Here is an 18,292-nt window from a genome sequence, read left to right as displayed (position 1 = left end):
TGAGCTGCTTCTTGCAATCGACTGTTCCGCGAGACGGAAGTTAGAAAAGAGAGAGAGGGCAAGATGGCTTTGTTGAATGTGATGAAGATGAAGCGCCCTCTCATGTGGATTTATATTCTTTCAATTGGAGGATAAACTTGATAGAGATGACATAGAAGGCATCCAGATAAAGCTTTTGAAATTTTGGGCATAGTTACCCAGAATGCTCATTCCATATCAGCGTTTCTCATTCTTGAGAAGATTCCAAGAAACTAGGTTTAGAGATGATATGTTGACATCGGTCTCGCTTTGCGCGAACAGTTCCGTGTCACATTTGTATAGATTTCTGTAATATAGATTATTGGATCAAGCTGACATCATGATACTGCCATATTTACTGGATGACAAAAACCTAGACATTGTGCGGAACACATGTTTAGTTATTGGACACTTGCCGATATAAAACCTTGACAACCGATCTTTCCTTCTTTGTAAATTGAAATGTGTTAAAAGATAGAAAATGTCGACTTGTACTCCTATTATTTTTCGTCGAGAGATTACTCTTTACATCTTCTAAATAGTTATGCTTTGCATCTTGTATTTTCTGAAATTATAATTTAGCATCCTATATTGAAATATTGCATTGCTGCAAGACAGATTACTCTAAAACCTTCATTAAACTCACTTCTAGTGTTCGACAAGAATGTTTCTTAAATAGATTATCCGAAGGTGGTGATACATTCTAAGATACATTGGCTTTAAATATGGATCAAAGTTGGAAAATAGGGGGATAATATTTTGATGGACAAAACCGTTCTCGTTAGAATCTCAAAAAAATTACAACAGTCGTATGATATCTGTGATCATGAGAATATTTTATCACTCTCTGGTTAGTTAGTTCCCTACATTTTCATGCGAACTTGAGACAAGGTTGCGGGAAGTTTCTTCGGCGTACTAAATGATTTCTCAATGGTCCTAGAGGAAATCTCCTACTATTGCCAAGCTTGGCTCCAACACCAGACACTCCCATCCCTTCTCAACATCTTTGCCTCGACTCTCGAAAACCTTAGTCGCGTCGATGCGATGTATGTTCCACCCACGGTCTTCACTAAGCCTCCAGATCTTCTCCGCTTGGCGAAAAGCTAACCTGCAAGTGTTGACCTTGATCTTGTTGATGGCGACATCAAGCAAACCCTCATTTGGTTTCTCGTCATCAATCATACACTCGAATCGCAGGTAATGGTCCATTTCTGGGACCCCGATCGCACGGCGAATGCCACCTGAGCAGTCAATTTGCGAGGCAACATACCTCGCACCCCATCCATTAGGTCTGCATCAACCATCTCGTCCACCCATTTCGACATGCACTCATTCAAGATAGGGAGCGACACATCCAACCAAAGGAAGCAACAATCATAAATGGACCTGAAATTGGATGTTGGGCCCTCCACGAGCGCCTCAATAAAGGAGTTCGATCCTCTGGCAATGATTGCAGCGCACACGCAGTCCGTTATTTGCTTGAAGGCGATCATCGCATGACTACAAAAGTGATGCGTCGAAAGTCAACATTAGGAACATCGATCACTCCTAGGAGGTGGTGTGGCACTCCTTGACGCTTGATTGACACTTGAGCTCGGTAACCTTGTTGGTGACAACATTGAGCCCCTTGTACGCTTGGATTGTGTCGGAATTGATGATCTCAGTTTGAAAATGGACCGCAAGATCGATTGAGAGATTGGGTTTTCCGGTTTTGTTGCTCCCACAAGTCTAAAGCTCCATCAATGGACTTCATGACTGCTGTTTAAGGAATGAAAATAGAATAAAAAGAACTCAGATAATCATAAATTGTTGATTGAAAGAATTAAGAATACATATAGAAATAGTTCTAAAGAGGAGAAGCCTAATGAAGACAAGGGAATTCAATTAAGGAAGATGTTATTGGTTTACCATAGATACACAAGTGATCTCTAAGTTGAGTTCCCATACAAAGGTAATATTCCAGGAAAAGAAAAAGGAAACGAATAAAAGATACGAAAGGCATGCATAATTGACATTTCGAATCCTAATAATCTTATCATTGGTTATTGGCTAGAAGCAGGAACTTAAAGAAGACAAATTTAATGGAAACTTCATCCACTTTTTGTAATTTTCACACAGACTTTCCTCCTAAATTTGTGGTAGGTTTTGGGTGACAAAAAACCAAATTGGAATATTAAGTTTAGACGCACAGCAAAGCAATAATCAAACCAGCATCAAGTTTTTTATCCAACTATCAAGACACGGGTTAGAAATTGACCCGCATGTTCAGAGTGCGTTGATTAATGTATGTGGAGATGGGTAGTTTAGAATCGTGTCATAGGGTGTTTGGAGGGATTCTTGATCATGACGTGGTGTGTCAAACGCTGATGCTGAGCGAGCACTTTAGCGCCAAGTATGGATGTGTTTTAGGGAGTGCGTTGATTAATGTTGACAAAATGCGTGGATGTGTTTTAGGGAGTCGAGGTGTGCCTTGAATTTGTTCCATGAGATGCAACTGGAAGGTGTGAAGGTCAACGAGCCTTCTATGGTTCCAGTTCTATCTGCATGCACTCGATTAGGTGCACTGGATCGAGGGAGGTGGGCTCATGCATGTATTGAAAGGAACAGCCTTCGGATAACGTTGATGCTAGGGACTGCTTTATTGATATGTATGCCAAATGCGGTGACATGGATAAGGCCATGGAGGTCTTCTGGGGGATGAAAGAAAGGAACGCGTACACATGGAGTAGTGCCATGAATGGACTAGACATAAATGGAGCTGGTACGGAATGTCTCGAGCTTTTCTCGCCCATGAAGAAAGACGGGGATCTCCCAGATGTAGTCACATTTGTATCAGTACTGAGAGGCTGCAGTGTAGTTTAACTAGTCGAGAAAGGGCGTAAGGGTTTTGCCTCAATGACCGAGGCGTACGGAATCCAGCCTGAACTCGAGCATTATGACTGCATGGTTGATTTGTATGGCCAAGCTGGCCGTTTAAATGAAGCGTTAAATTTCATCAATGACATGCCGGTGGAGCCTCATGCCGGCGCTCGGGGAGCTTTACAAAATGCATGTAAAATGCACAAGAATATGGAAATAGGCGAGCTTGCCTCAAGAAAGATGGAGCTTGAAGCAAAGAGTCATGGTGCTTACATGCTTTGGTCCAATATCTACACCGATAACAAAAACTGGGAAAGTGTAAGCCTTATGCGGTAGGTAATGAAGTCCAGAGGCGAGAAGAAGCTTCCAGGCTGCAGTGTTGTAGAAGTTGATGGTGAAGTTCATGAGTTTTTTTGTTGGAGGTAACTCCCACCAAATGTATAGTGAAATTTAAGTGATGCTGGGCGAGATCTTCAGGGGGCTGAGATTATAAGGGTGCATGGCTAACACGAACCCGGTTTTGTTTGATATAGAAGAAGAAGAGAAAGAGAATGCTCTGTCTCTAAACAGTGAGGAGATTGCCACTGCATTTGGTTTGATCTGCTTGAAGGAAGACGGTCCTATAAGAATTGTTAAAAACCTTAGGATCTGTTGGGATTGTCATGAGTTTTTGAAAATGGTTTCTCGAACTTTTGATAGGGAAAAAGTCGTGGGGGACAATAATAGGCTTCACCAGTTCATAGGTGGTGGGTGCTCTTGCAGGGATTGTTGGTGAGAATTAACAGTTCAGTTGTACAAATTATTATTTGCAGTGTATCTTCACATGCATTGTTTGTCCATGGGATATTTACAGAAAAACATGTCTGGAGGCAAATGTTGTGAGCTTTGTACTGACAAATCCATGAATCCAAATTAGTGTGTTCTACTATCACATATCCTGCCACATGGATTTGCAAGCAAAAGACTATTCATTTGTCCTTGAGCTCAGTGCTATTGAACCAGTAAATCAGGTGAATGCTGCCTATTATGTTTCACTTTAAAGGCAGTGGCTTCAAAGAGCTGTCCTAGTCTTGTGGATTGCGAAGCAGAGAACAAGAACAATATGATCAGGGAGTCGACAGGTGAACCAAGATAACTGGGGTTCAATGTCCAATCACAAGGCTTAGCAAGAAATGAATTTCATTTTTACCGCGTAATTGGCATGTTTTACGCAACCTCGAAGCTGTCAACAACCACTACCTCTGCATCTTTCAATGGAAATTCCAATTTATGTTCTTTACGATATGCTTTAAAGAAGAACTAAATCGCTCTTACCTGTTAAATCCATCAAAAGATTATGGAAGTTCAACGATGACAAGCCATACGGGTTACGTAATTTCAATGGTATCATCCATCAGATAGCATTTCCAAAACAATCTTAGATTTAGGCCGAAGAAAAAGGAGTTGGATCCATGACTTCAACTTCCACTCAAGATTTGAACATGCAATATCTTGTAGACTATGTGGTATTAACAAGGTGGATACTGGTTATCTATAGGCAAGCAGAGTAATCTTTCCCTGCTGAATAACTCAGATGGAAAGAGAAAACTTGGTTGTCTTCTCGCTGATTGGGGCAATTAAATGCTGGTAAAACCCGGTGGATTTCTTTAGTACAACAGATTTTTCATGGTTAGATGGATTTTTTTCCTTTATTACCCTGTTTTTTTAGAATAAGTAAAACAACATTATCTCATTTCAATATAGGATAAGTAAAACATTATATTATATTAATGACTAAATTTCAAAATCTCCGCATGGTTACCTAACAAATATCCTGCTTTTATGAGCAATTATCCTCATATTTGAAATTCATATCCATATTCTCTATTAAAAATAGTCCGAATCTATAAGCAAGTAAAAAATTAAACAAGACTACATTGGACTTATCCCCAGAAATTCCATAAGTTGGGGATAGAATTCAAGAAGTTCCCACGGAAGAAGACATCTGTATTTGCGACAAAAAACAGGTTGCTTTGGAGAAATTGGTTGAATTTCTAGAAATAGAAGAGCAACTCACGGTATCAGTGTCTCCAGGTGGATTAGAGACAACCGAAGTGAGTTTCTTCTTCAAACATCTCCAAAAGTGGGAAAGAAAAAATGGACACGCTTTCGGTTTGACACTTGGTGAAGGTATACACCTCTCAGAGATTGTTTCCTGGACCTTTTACTATTCCTAGTGTTATAGCTAGCAAGTATCACCTAGAGGGGGGTGAATAGGTGATTCGAGTGATTTTTATGAATTTAAAGTGAAAACGATTTATAATAAGTAAAGTCTGAACAATGTTCAGATTCTGAATGTGATAGTGTGCTGTGTAAACAATATAAAAGGAGATTAGGGATAAATAGAACTGCACACAAGAAGTTATAGTGGTTCGGCTTAGATTAAGCCTACGTTCACTCTCCCACACTGACAGCCTACTGGCTGGATTCCACTATGTGATCAAAAGAATTACGAGATCTGAGTGATATCACTCGGTGAATGATAGAACTTTCTATCTTACACAATCACTTTTACAGAGTATCCCTCAAAATCTCAGTATTTAGCTCAAGAAAAACAAGTAGTAGAATCGGAATAAGCTCAGACTTTGGACTTGTTGATTCTCGATTTCGTTCTGTACCTTCTGCTTCTCATTGGTCTCCTTTTATACTCCTCCACTTCCAAACTAGTCGTTGGACAGTCTTCAGAGGATCATCTTCTAATCTTCACCTTGGACAGATTTGTATAAAATGGATAGAGTAGCCGTTGGTTGACAAAATCCGAATCCCACTGAATCTGATCGCCCATACAATCAGAATCTTGATTTTCATAATTAGAGTTTTATTTGTTGTGATATATACTTGTCATAATGTTTGATTGTCAATCAATTAGGCTTAGATTGAATCAATCAAAATTTTCCTTTTGTGAAATCCATGCCATATCACTAGCTATTATGTTTCGTTCTGAATAAATTCTGAGTCTGAACAATTTCTGGCTTTTGCTTTATATTAAGAACCAGAGTCAGCGTAGGTCTTCAGTAAAGTCTAAGTTCTTCAAAATAAGAGTCTGAAGGTCTTTGACATCTTAAGAAAAAGTCAGAGCGTCTATTTCAGTAGAGTCTAAACTTCTCGTTATGAACCTTGTAGAGTCTGAAGATTTTCTTCTGAACCTCGTAAAGTCTGAGCGTCCAGAAAGTTCAATTCTCTTGAAGTATTAAAGTTGCTACTTCCAAAGTATATATACTTGGATCAAAATAGTTCATAGTAAATATCAGATTTACAAGATTAAGATGGATAGTTTTGTCAACTTCAAAATCTGTTTAGGAAATTTACTCAACACCTAGGAACAAGGAGGCCCTTGTGTTTGAATTACCAGTCCATTGATAGGAGAATCACTTTGGAAGTTGAATTTTCGAGACGAGCCCATGACCTGGAACTCAAAACTTTTGCTAGTGTTTTCTGATTTGCTGTATAATTCAAAGATTTCTCTCAATTCTGCTGATTCTTTGCATTGGAATAGTTGTGAACATGGAACTTCTTCTGTAAAATTTCATTGCAGTTTGTTAGTATAGAAAGTTGATGAAGCTAGAGAGGTGTTTCCTTGGAGAGTTGGACTGTGAAAGCACCGACTATTTATGTGTTTATTTTTTGTTGCTTGGAAAGCAACTTCGAACGTATTCTCACCACAATAAGATTTGCATTAGAGGCAATCGCTCCGTTTATTTTGCCAAGCATTGATCAGTAATAATTCAGCATCTGCAATTTCTCCCTCCATTAATTCTTGTCAACATGAAATTTGTCTTTAGATGTCTGGATTTACCAAATAGTTTTATCGAGGAGAAATCTTTTACGAATGAGGAACATTTGCAGTATACGTTTTCTTCTTATAGATATTCTTGTTTTGCTGAGCTACTGCTGTCTGGTCTTTCATTTGCAGGTTTCATCTTTTGCCAGACTGGGACAGACATTTCTCACGAGCATAATGAGCTCTAAACACAATTCAGCAAAAATTTAACTATTCTGTCCTAGCTACTAACTTCTGCTTTTGGGAAGAACCTGAACCTTACTATGTCCATACTACAGGTCAGTTTTGTGTCAGTCGTCTGAACTTGTTTAATCACCATACGGAACTGTAGATAAGAGCAACTAAAACAAGGGCTTATTCAATTAGGGATTGAAGAGTTCCTGCCCAAAGCTGATTAGACCTTTATGTCGAAAAGCTGCATTTAATTATGATTATTCAACAAATTGAATGCCAAACGTTGATGTCTTCCGCTTTATTGATGAGAGAAGGCAATGCAAATGGAGGTCCACTGCACATCCCTCATAGGAAGACAAACACTTAGCAACAATTCTCTATAGCAATGTAGGGGCACCGTTGCAATTGGTGGGGGGCTTTATAATCCTCTGAAGCAACTCTATCCTTGATTTCTGGATATTGTGGCTGCACATGTCGACATGTTTTCCCAGTCCTTCAACTGCCTTCATGAAATCTCTCAGCTTTTTCTTGATGTCTGCTATTCCGAGCTTTACTGCTTCTGCTCCCTCCTCAATCGGAAAATCAGCTTTCTGCAAAAGCCTCTGGGTCTGTACCTCCAAAGGGTCAATCATGCTTCTGATTTTGTTAAGGAGCTTGAGAGCAACAAAGGTACCGGTCTGTAGAGGTTTTAGTTGTAAGAAATCATTCATGTAAATCATGATGACTTCTCTTGCAGAGTTTCTTGCATTTTGGAATCATAGACATTGTTCGCATCATCCTTACCAAAAAAAAAGACATTGTTCGCATCATTATAGCTACATAAAAATCAAGCCAGCCTCACGATGTTCATTATGTTAATTGCGAGGACTTCTGGGGAAAACTATGGATGTTGACTTGGTTCGACGAAATTACGGGGATTGTCACTGTAATTACAGAAAGGGAGGAAAAAGGTTTGTAGTACTCACTTGCACTGAGGTGACCACCTCCTCCCATCCCTTCAGTTCATTTTCATAAATCTTCCAAAGGGAGTCAATCCACTTGCCAATCGCATCCATGGGACTGGCGGTTGCAGCCGCTAGGGCGGCAGTGACTGGCATAGCAGCCACCGCAGGAGTCATGACCGACCAGATCAGAATGGCTGCGAAAATTGCAACCAGTATCATGGTTGAGATTTTCTTCCTCGTCTGTATGCTCTTGAGCTTATTCTCAATCTTATTCTTCTTGATCCACAACTTCTCGAGCACGGACTTCTGTTGCTTGTGAGTCGTCTGAAAGATCTCGAAGAACTCTTTGGGGAAAGGGTCTCCGGTCTCCTTGAATGTTGTCAGTTCCTCCAAGATCTTTGAGTAACTAATTTATCCAAGGTCTCTGCATCAGTTTCTCGTGAAACAGAAAAAGCATGCATATTCCTCACCAACTTAACCTTATAATGTCAGGATATCAAATTCTAGAAATCAACTCAATCGTATTGGCATGTTAGCATATGAAGTTGAATGCAAATGCATAGAGAAAATAGGGCAGATTGAATGACTTAGCCAATAAATGAAAATAGTGGCTAGCAAGAACCAATATACTAAGATACGTGCGCTTGAAATGAAGTTCCTCGAGAACTGATGTAACGACCCGGATTTCGCGGATGGCGAGGGGATTGCATTGCTCTTGTCCCACATTGCTTAGGGAGTGAGATCTTGGTGAGTTTATAAGGCTTGGCCCCTAACCCTTGTGTAACGCGTTTTAAAACCGTGAGGACTTAGTGTCCAAAGCGGACAATATTACACAAGGAGTGGCGCAGCGGAAGCGTGGTGGGGCCGAGGTCCTTACAAATGGTATCAGAGCCAACTCCCGACCGCATGTGGGACCATAGCGAGGTCGCTATGCTCGAGGAGGGGAGAATGTAACGACCCGGATTTCGCGGATGGCGAAGGGATTGCATTGCTCTTGTCCCACATTGCTTAGGAAGTGAGATCTTGGTGAGTTTATAAGGCTTGGCTCCTAACCCTTGTGTAACGCGTTTTAAAACCGTGAGGACTTAGTGTCCAAAGCGGACAATATTACACAAGGAGTGGCGCTGGTAGTGGGGCCGAGTCCTTATAAATGGTATTAGAGCCAACTCCCGATCGAGCATGTGGGACCATAGCGAGGTCTTTATGCTCGAGGAGGGGAGAATGTAACGACCCGGATTTCGCGGATGGCGAAGGATTGTATTGCTTTTGTCCCACATTGCTTAGGGGAGTGAGATCTTGGTGAGTTTATAAGGCTTGGCCCCCTAACCCTCATGTAACGCGTTTTAAACCGTGAGGACATAGTGCACCCGCAACACCCCTCCCCATCTTCTTCTTCGAAGCATTGAAGTGCAGCGATAATCTGCAAATGGGCATCGCGCGCTTGCTTCAAGCAATTCTCAAGGGCAGCACAGAAATCGAGGGTGTGCAAGCTATCTTTGAAGTAGTCCTCGACAAGCTCGAACAGCTCTTGATTTCTTCAGATCTCTTTCTTGCTATCCAAGATTACTTTGACCACTTCCTGGTTCATCTCTAAGAGGCACTCCGTTATCTCTTTCAGAGAATCCAGTGAGCGAGCTTGGACATCAACCCTGGAAGCAAGAGTGCTGAGGACTTCGTTCGTCCTCGCTTGGAGGTTTGCGTCAAAAGTGTGCAAATCTGGGTCTGACTCGCACGCTGTTCTGTGCGAGCTGATGAGTTCCTCTGGGTACTGGACTTTGGGTATTGAATTGGCGTCTGATGATGACAGAACCCCTGCGTTTCTTCTGGAGTTGGAGTTTGCCATTGACCTTCAGGTGAGATCATGAGGTTAAGAAAAGAGAGCGTAAGTACGCTAAAAGGAAAAAAAAAATGAAGCAGTCACAGAAGTTTATGTCCGTTAGAGAATTTCAGAGCATGCAGAAAGGATATTGATAGGAAGAGCATGGGAAGGAATTCCGAATTATGTCAGAAGATGGTCGTCGCATGTCCCAAAAGTTAAACTATTACAAAAGCAATGATACGAGACCATGTTAAATAGAATAGGAAGGAAATAACCAGTACAGGCCCAAAACAAGCAATCATATAGAGACTCAAAACCAGAACATGAAATTCTAATCCAAGAACCAAGTCTATCTTGGTTGATGAACATAGCTAATCACAATGCATGGTTTATGTGTCACATGTGGTGTTGAGGACAAGAATTAGATAATTTTGATGAGATTCACTCCATTCTCACATGGATGAAAGACATTTTATGCAAGAAAAAATGGTACGAGTATGATTTGATACTGGGGTTGCTCCATTGGTTCAATAAGCAAAAGCACATGTATTCACTAAATGACTTGAGTAATAGTTTACCAATATCCATGTCCTATACTGAAGCAGCTAAAAAGATGCGAAGTTCACAAATTTTTTTTTTGTTCGGGAGCAATTACTAGCGATAATAAATAAATGGTCCACTAAAAAATTAAAAGTTTTATCTTGATCGTTTTGAGAAAAGGAGAAAAATGATAACAGAACTTTTCGAAGTTCAATGACAAAAAGAGTTTATTGATTGAGAAATCCAGACAATAAAAAATATAAGATGACTAAAGAGAAAAGTACAGAAAAATATATTTTTGTATCCAATTTTTTGGATTGGATAGCACTTTAACAAAAATGTGGGAACTTTCACACAAGACATGACTGCTAAAACGAGGTGAAACTAATCTTCATAATTGAGGAAAATGCCATACAAAAAATCCCAAAAGTTATTATCATCACGTAATTAAGAAGACAACCGTTTCTCACAAAATTACCATTTGGAATGTTCATCCAACCCTATGAACAATTCAATTCTCACTTCACAAACAGACATGCGCGTCCACCGACCACCATACTCTGGTAACCAATCCGGCTAAACGTAAACTCAGATGGAAAAACGAATCGAATGAAATCTATACGAATTTTGATATGAATGTTCATTATCGTCGGGCTACACGTAACAAAGGGCAGCCAAGCATAAGGGTCCGCCTCTTGCCTATGTATTAGGTAACTTTCAAGTGCTTAGATCATGAAGATGCCCCAAAAGAAATCATTTCTAGGGTCTGTCCGAGAGTCAGCCTATCGAAATGGGTTAATACATACATTTTCAACCACAAAGAGGGAGTTCTATGAGTTAGGTTTTAAGTGATAATCAAGTGTGGAAAATTCATGAGGGCCTTCTCATATACCTAGCCTGCATGATAATCAACAGAAAGTTAAGATACCACAATCTGTACAAGATCCAAAATCTTAACAGGAATACAATCCGACAAGCAAGATTGCTAACTCTTTTTGCACCATTGAATATAAGTTGGACTTTTCCTTAACTAGATGTGACATCCTGAAAATTGATCAATTTGGGATTTATAAAATACTGAGTTTTATGAATGTACTCGTAGTTAGTTCTCACCCGGAACTGATCATTCCTGGGATACTAACCATTAGGGAAAGGCTAATTAGGGATTTAAATTCGTACGACTAAAAGAAAATTCGATCGTGAATTGACTTTCGACAATGAAATCGCCGAGGTGACATTTTGAGCCATTGTTGGCCGATCCAAGGATAGTCAGGGGTCAGTTCGCCACTGTCAGAGTAGTGGATCGCGGGTGATACCGCCAGACCACGAAATGAATTGACGAATGATCCTGAACCTATACCGAACGATCGTACCCTCGGATCTAGTGATTGATCCTCGCGATTTTAATGACAACCGAAGTCGTCACGAACCGAATGAATTTGCACGTGACCTGAATAATTGTCAGTCGCAGGTCGAATATGCGAATTTCCCCAACGAGCCACCCGTTAGTTTGAGAAACGCTCGAGTTGCGTTTAATAAAATTTGATTATTTAATTGAGCCCAAATTGGACATCGGAAAAATTTGGAAGTCACAACGGGACGCTAGGACGACGTTGCGGATGGAACGTGCAATTTTGGATTGTCCCGATTCCTTCAAAAAAATTCGATTTCGATGAGAAATGAGGAAAGTGACCATTTTACCCCTAAGAGTTTGTAAAGGGCATGCTTTATGGTAGAAGGGCATTTTGGTCATTTTGCCCTAACTTTTTGGATTGGACAATTTTGCCCTTGGAATTTTATGAAATTCCCAAAATGCCCTTGGATATTTTTGGTAAGATTCGATCTCGGCCGTTGGTTTCAAGATAAGATCGAATCTGGGCCGTCGATTTCGTTTGTGAGAGAGGGGCAAGATGGTAATTAGCCAAATTGGGTCAAAATTCACTATTTAGGTCCAAATGACCCTTTCTCTCTCTCTCTCTCTCCATCTCTCACTCTCGGCTCCACCTCCCTCCCTCCCTCCCTTCGCCGATCGCCGCCACACTATCACCGCCGTCCGTACGCCCGCCGGTCGCCGTCGCCGTACGCCGGCCGCCGCGCCACCGAGCCGCCCCGACCCTCACGCCATCCCTCTCTTCTCTCTCCCTCCCGCTTGAGTGGCCGAGAGCCACGGCCAAGGAAAGGCCGCCGCCGCTCGCCACCGTCGTCGCCGCCGCGCACCGCCAAGCCGCGCCGCCGTTCTCGATTGAGTGCCGCCGCTTTCCGTTCTAGCCGTGTCAGTCTAGAACTTGGTAAGTCGCGCCCTAAACCCAATTTAGGACATTGGGTATCGACGGGTAATTTTAGGTTGAAATCGGGTTTATGTGGATGTGAAATTGTACGATTAGGATGCGGAATCAATTAGCGGGCCTAGGATTGAATTCGGGACATTTTTAATGGAAATTTCGAGGCCAACAGGTGGCTGTGATCGGCTGTTCAGTGGGCTGTAATGTACCGATCGGGATGAAATTTGGATATTTAGAACCGGCAATTAATTGTGAGAAAGTGTCGTGAAGGGCCGGAATTGATTTGACGCCGTTTGGTTGGAGAAAAATAGCAAATTGTGTATTTAATGCGTGTTAGAACTATGACTGAGTTGTGGCGATAAAATTGAGTGCCTGGTTGTGTAATTAAATGATTGAAATATGCCTGCCGGGTGCACGCTTGGGTCAGACTGAATTAATTGTTTAATTGGCCATGACAGATGCTTAGTGAGCATGAATTGTGTGTGAATGGATGCGTGCGCGGGCCACGTGTGATTGGTCAATTGATTGTGATAAATGATTGTTGAGCATGTGCATGAGTAAGAAAGTGAATGTGATGTGGCATGTACGATTGTGGAAATTGTGCCGTCCTGAGGCGTGTACTTCAACGCGGGACGATGCCCGGTATTACCGGAAGACTGCCAGCCTGAGGCGTGTACTTCAATGTGGGTTGCGCAGTAGGTCGTAGATGTTAAGCCTGGGGCGTGTACTTCAACGAGGGCAAGAGACATGGCCTGAGGCGTGTACGTTAACGCGGGCCCTGAAGTGTTGTGATAAGTTGGTCGCAGTGAACCTGAGGCGTGTACTGCAACGCGGGTCACTGGCGAGGGATGTGGAAAAGACATGATGAGAACGAACGAATGCGTAAAATGAGAATTGTGCCTGCATGTGATTGTATGTACGTGATTGTGTTTTGTGTAATTGTCTGGAGGTACGTGGTAGCCTAAGTGGGGTTTAGGGGTGTACTTACTGAGATGTAGTCTCATGGTTATTTCAACCAATATTTTTCAGAACCTCGACCTGAGCCATGAATCCTCCGCCACCGCCACCTGAGCGTTTTAGGGTACCAGTGCACACCGAGTATGAGGTTGCAGAATTTCCTTTGGGTGATAACATGACCTGGATTAAGCACACTACGACTGTTTTCGTAGAAGTAGGACTACCTTTGTGGGAGCCCCATGTTTATACTGCCTGGTTCTTCCGGGATGGAGTTGATGAGTTCGGGCCCGTTAGGGGTTTTGATGTTCCGTTTGATTTGGTTGGGGATTGGGACCCGTCTGCCATACCCCCTATAGACGGAGAGTTGACTAGTGCAGAGACTAGCTTAGCGCAATCTGGAATGCATCCAGCACCCGCAGCACAGGGATCTTCAGGGGCTGAGCATGAACCCGAGCCCGAAGCATCGCAAGCTGAAGACGACCCGATGGACATAGATTTAGAGCCTATCCCCGAGGAGGAACCAGAGGAGGCAGAACCGGAGAATGAGCCTGACGAGTCTGAGGAACCTGAGGAAGAACTGGAGTATATACTCCCGTACGAGCAGTTTATGGATCCCCATTTCGTACCTGAGGACGACTTCTTTGGGGAACCGGCTGAAGAGGATCAGTATGAAGTTCCAGCCGAGTCGGGTGACATTAATCACCCGATTGAGATTGAGGCAGAGCCGGAGTCCTCGGAGGAGCGGACCGTTCAGGGAAGTTCGAATTCGGACGATGAGGAGTCGGACTCAGAGTGGACGCCGAGCAAGGGGCGTAGGGGCTAGTATAGGGGTTCAGAATAGGATTTTGGAGAGTACCATTTTTGAGGTAGAATACCAGGTCATCGATCCTTTTTGTATATCGGTGGTTTATTATACGGTGTGCAAATGTATATGGTGGTTGTAATCTGTGAATATTTTATAAGTTTGATAATCGAAATGAATATGTGTATATTCTCCCTGAGTGTTTCCCCAGTTTTAAATTGTCCGGGATTAATTGTAGTATCCGCTGTTGAATTAAATCTCTGATGATTTTAAGCAAGGTCGGCGATACCCTGGGATGTCGCTTAAATCGACCAGTAGAGGGAGTCGTGCTCTAGATGGGTTCGGGGCGTGACACTAGATGAGCTGCTTCTTGCAATTGACTGCTACGGGGGACAAAAGTTGGAAAAGAGAGAGAGAGGGAGAGGACAAGATAGCTTGTTGAATGTTATGGAGATGAAGCAACCTCTCATGTGAGTTTTATAGATTTTCAGATTCAAGGATTAACTTGATCCCAACCATATGGATTGCGTGCGAAGGAAGCTAACTATTGGGCATAGTTACCGAAAATGCTCATGCAGTTACCGAGAATGCTCGTTCTAAATCAGCATTTCCTATTCTTGAGAAGATACCAAGAAGTTAGGTTTTGAGACGAGTCGTCGATACCCAGACCGTTCCGTGTCACATTTGTACAGAGATTCGTAATGCAGATTACTTGATCAGGCAAACATTATGATACTTCCGTATTTATCATACAATAAAAGCCTAGATATAGTGCGGATAACCCCTTAAGTTATTGGATGCTTGCCAGTATAAAAACTTGACAACTGATTTTCCTTTTGTGTTAACTGAATTGTGCTATAGATAGATTATGTTGACTTGTATTATACCTCCTTTTATTTTTCCTAGAGAGATTATGTGATATTCTGAATTTCGATCCACTTTTGGGACAAATGAAATGTGTATATTCTTCAATGCACTTGTAGTTAAATCTCGCCTGGAACTGATCGTTCTCGGGATACTAACCTTTAGGGAATGACTACCTAGGGAAATGTACGTGGACCTAAGAACTCGACCATGAGTCGACCTTCGGTGACGATCGAGGTCGCCATGACTTGAGTAACCATAGGTCGATACGCGTAAACCCTAAAAAGTCGCCCGTTAGTAAGAGATACACTAAAGTTGCATTTGAGTGAAATTGACCGTCATTTGAATCCGAACTTGGATGGCGAATTTCTCGAAGTGTCACGACTAATTTTTTTGGATGACGTCACATAAGCGTGGCCAACCTCGAGATTGCCCGGATTTGTCGAAAAGTGAAATTTGAACCGAGTGTGGATTTAGATTAGTATACCTCCCTCTTGGTTTATTTTATTTAGTGTCTATCTAGTCTTTTCTTTGATTTTGAAATTCGGAATTTTCGTGGCCCTTGGATCTAGCTTGCCCAACAAGACTAATTGTGAGCCCCTGGATTGCACTTGATTGATATGTTGACTTTGGTCTCTCTCTCTCTCTCCTCCTCCTCTTTCCTCGCCAAGCAGCCCCACGTTGCTGCTTCTGTTCTGCTTGCTGACTTCCTTTCCTTCTTTTCCGCTGCACCCCCACGTCCTCCCATGCTACTGCTGATTTCTGGCTTTGCTGACCTTGCTGCTGACCCCCACGTTTCTGCCCTGCTGCTGACCATACTGCTTCTGCTGCCTTGCTGCTGTCTTCTGCTTCTGACCTTTGCTGACCTTGCTGACTTCCGCCCATTCCTCCCTATGATGATCCCACGTTACCTTTGCTGACCTTAGCTGACTCCTCAAGCTGCCCTTACGTGCTGCTTCTTCTTCTTCATTTCTGCTTATGTTTCTGCTGCAACCTCTCCATTCCAGCACCACGCCAGCCCCTTTTTCCGCTAGAACCAGCCACCATCCCGTCCCCGTTCAGCCCCCATCTCCGCCCGACTCCGCCGTGAGCCGCCGCCTGTCCGCTGAGGCTGCTGCTGCTGCTTTGCTGCTTCTTGTTCTACTTCTTGGCTTCTTCTTGCTGCACGCCCGACCAGCAGCTTCGACCGCCTCCACCAGCCAACCACCTCAGCCATCCGGCAACCGCTCGCCGTCGTCTAGGTCACCGGAAATCACCGAGCCACCCGTCCGACCAGCTCACCTCACCACCATCTCGACCGCCTCTCTCTCTCTCTCTTCCTCCTCATTTCGGCACCATCACCGCCACCATCATCCCCCTTCGCCACCCAGCTCAGCCGGAGCACCACCGTCCGCCGTTCACCGCCAAGCGCCGCCGTGAGGACGCCGGAGCGCCGCCGCTGAACCGGGTTGATCCAGCTGCTGTTCGGCCCGTTTCTCTCCTTGTTCAGCCCACTTTTGAAGCTCGAAACTTAGTGAGTGGAAACCCTAACCCTTATTTAGGCTTTTGTGCACTTTAGACAAGTTTTAGGGGTTATTAGGGTATTTTAGGGGTTAATTAGTGTGGGCTGATTAGGGCTGATTTTGTGGCTGTTTTGATGGATTAGTGTGATGATTTAAATGTGTTTTGGTGGCCTAGAATGGGCTGGTTGATGGCTGTCCAATGTGGACTTGATTTGTGCTAATATGTGGATTATTGTGAGTGCAATTTGTGGGCTGAGTAGTGGCTGATTTGTGGTGATTTTAATGGCCTAATGGGATGGTTTGGAAGTGGATTAGTAGCCTAGAGTAGGCTGTGTAGTTGCTGTCCATTATGTTATTGATTGGGCCTTGTTCGATTAATAGGCGAATTATTTGTGAAATGCCGAGTACGCCTTGATTTGCCTATGTAGTGGCTGAATTGAATGTGATTGTCAATTGATTGTATGATGCCATGTTGAGTGCTTGATGTGGAAGAGAATTGAGGGGCATGGCGGGCCATGAGTGTGCTCAATTATATTGATTAATCGTATGAATTCGGGTGCCAAATATGTGTTGTGGCTGTTTTGAATTCATTGATTCATTGGGCGCGCTAAGAGGTGAATTAAGCATGTCGTGGCATAAATTGAGCTTGTGGCTAATTTAAATTGAGTGCCCGAGTGTGATTGTTATGGCCATGAGTGTGCATATTGAGCATTGACATAACATGTGGATTATGTGAGTATGCACGATTGGCATGAGCATGTGATCGCCTAAATCGCCCTGAGGCGTCGTTTACGCGGGGTTCAGATAATAATTGGTGGATTGCGCTCGTGTGATCACATAAACCCTGAGACGTCGTTTACGCGGGGTAATGAACCCGTCCTGATGCGTTTAACGCGGGACGATGCCCGGATTACCGGAAGACGGCCAACCTGAGGCGTCCCACACGCGGGTTATGTCATGAGCCTGATGCGTTTAACGCGGGCCGGAGATCGATCGAAAAGTGATAGACCTGATGCGTGCTACGCAGGTCAGACCTGATGCGTTTTACGCGGGTCGGTGAATAAATGGAAAGTTGGCACGTGTGCAAGTGTGCATTGAATTGTGCAAGCATAAGCATGACATTGGCAAGTGTGCGAAGAGTGCATAAACGAGTGCAAACATGTGTGTGGCATGTGACAGTGGCCAATTGACATGTGTATGTGCATTGCTGGGCATAGTATTATTATTATTATGTGCCTAACCTGTAGGGTCACTATATGCTTGATTTGGGCCCGAGGGCTTAAGTCATGTGATCGAACAACTGTGTGTTTAGTTGATGCTTGTCCGGGAGGTGCATGTTAGCCTAGTTTCGGTTTAGGGGGCCTACTCGCTGAGATTTATTCTCATTGTTGTTTAAACCCCACTTTTCAGACCCCCGACCTTGAGATGGTGGATGCGCCACTCCGTTTTGGGATCCCGTATCGCATAGAGCGATCGGTGACAGTACACCCCGTAGGGAACGGGGAGTCGTATGTTAGGTATTTCAATGTAGTTTGGGTCGACGAGGGCGGGCCGCATTTCCGGGCCCATCCTTACCTCGCTTGGTGTTTCCGGGACCAGTTCGGTACTCATGGACCTCTTAGGACCTTCGACGTCCCGTTCGATATACTAGGCTAGCCGGATCCGCAGGCCGCCGATGGAGAGGTCGTGAGTCCCGCTGCCATGTCTGAGG

At 43.3% G+C, this 18,292-nt stretch overlaps 2 pseudogenes; one reads left to right on the top strand and one right to left on the bottom strand.

The window, feature by feature from the left end:
* Positions 1–1,398: 1,398 nt before the first annotated feature.
* LOC115669519 (putative pentatricopeptide repeat-containing protein At5g40405) lies at positions 1,399–6,885 on the top strand (annotated as a pseudogene).
* A 363-nt stretch (positions 6,886–7,248) lies between these two features.
* LOC115668013 (UPF0496 protein At4g34320-like) lies at positions 7,249–9,658 on the bottom strand (annotated as a pseudogene).
* Positions 9,659–18,292: the final 8,634 nt, after the last annotated feature.

The sequence above is a fragment of the Syzygium oleosum genome, unplaced genomic scaffold, assembly GCF_021117445.2.
Source record: "Syzygium oleosum isolate NSW1041296 unplaced genomic scaffold, Sole_v2.1 Sole_v2.02, whole genome shotgun sequence".
NCBI lineage: Eukaryota > Viridiplantae > Streptophyta > Magnoliopsida > Myrtales > Myrtaceae > Syzygium > Syzygium oleosum.
This window is presented reverse-complemented; position numbering and strand designations above follow the sequence as displayed.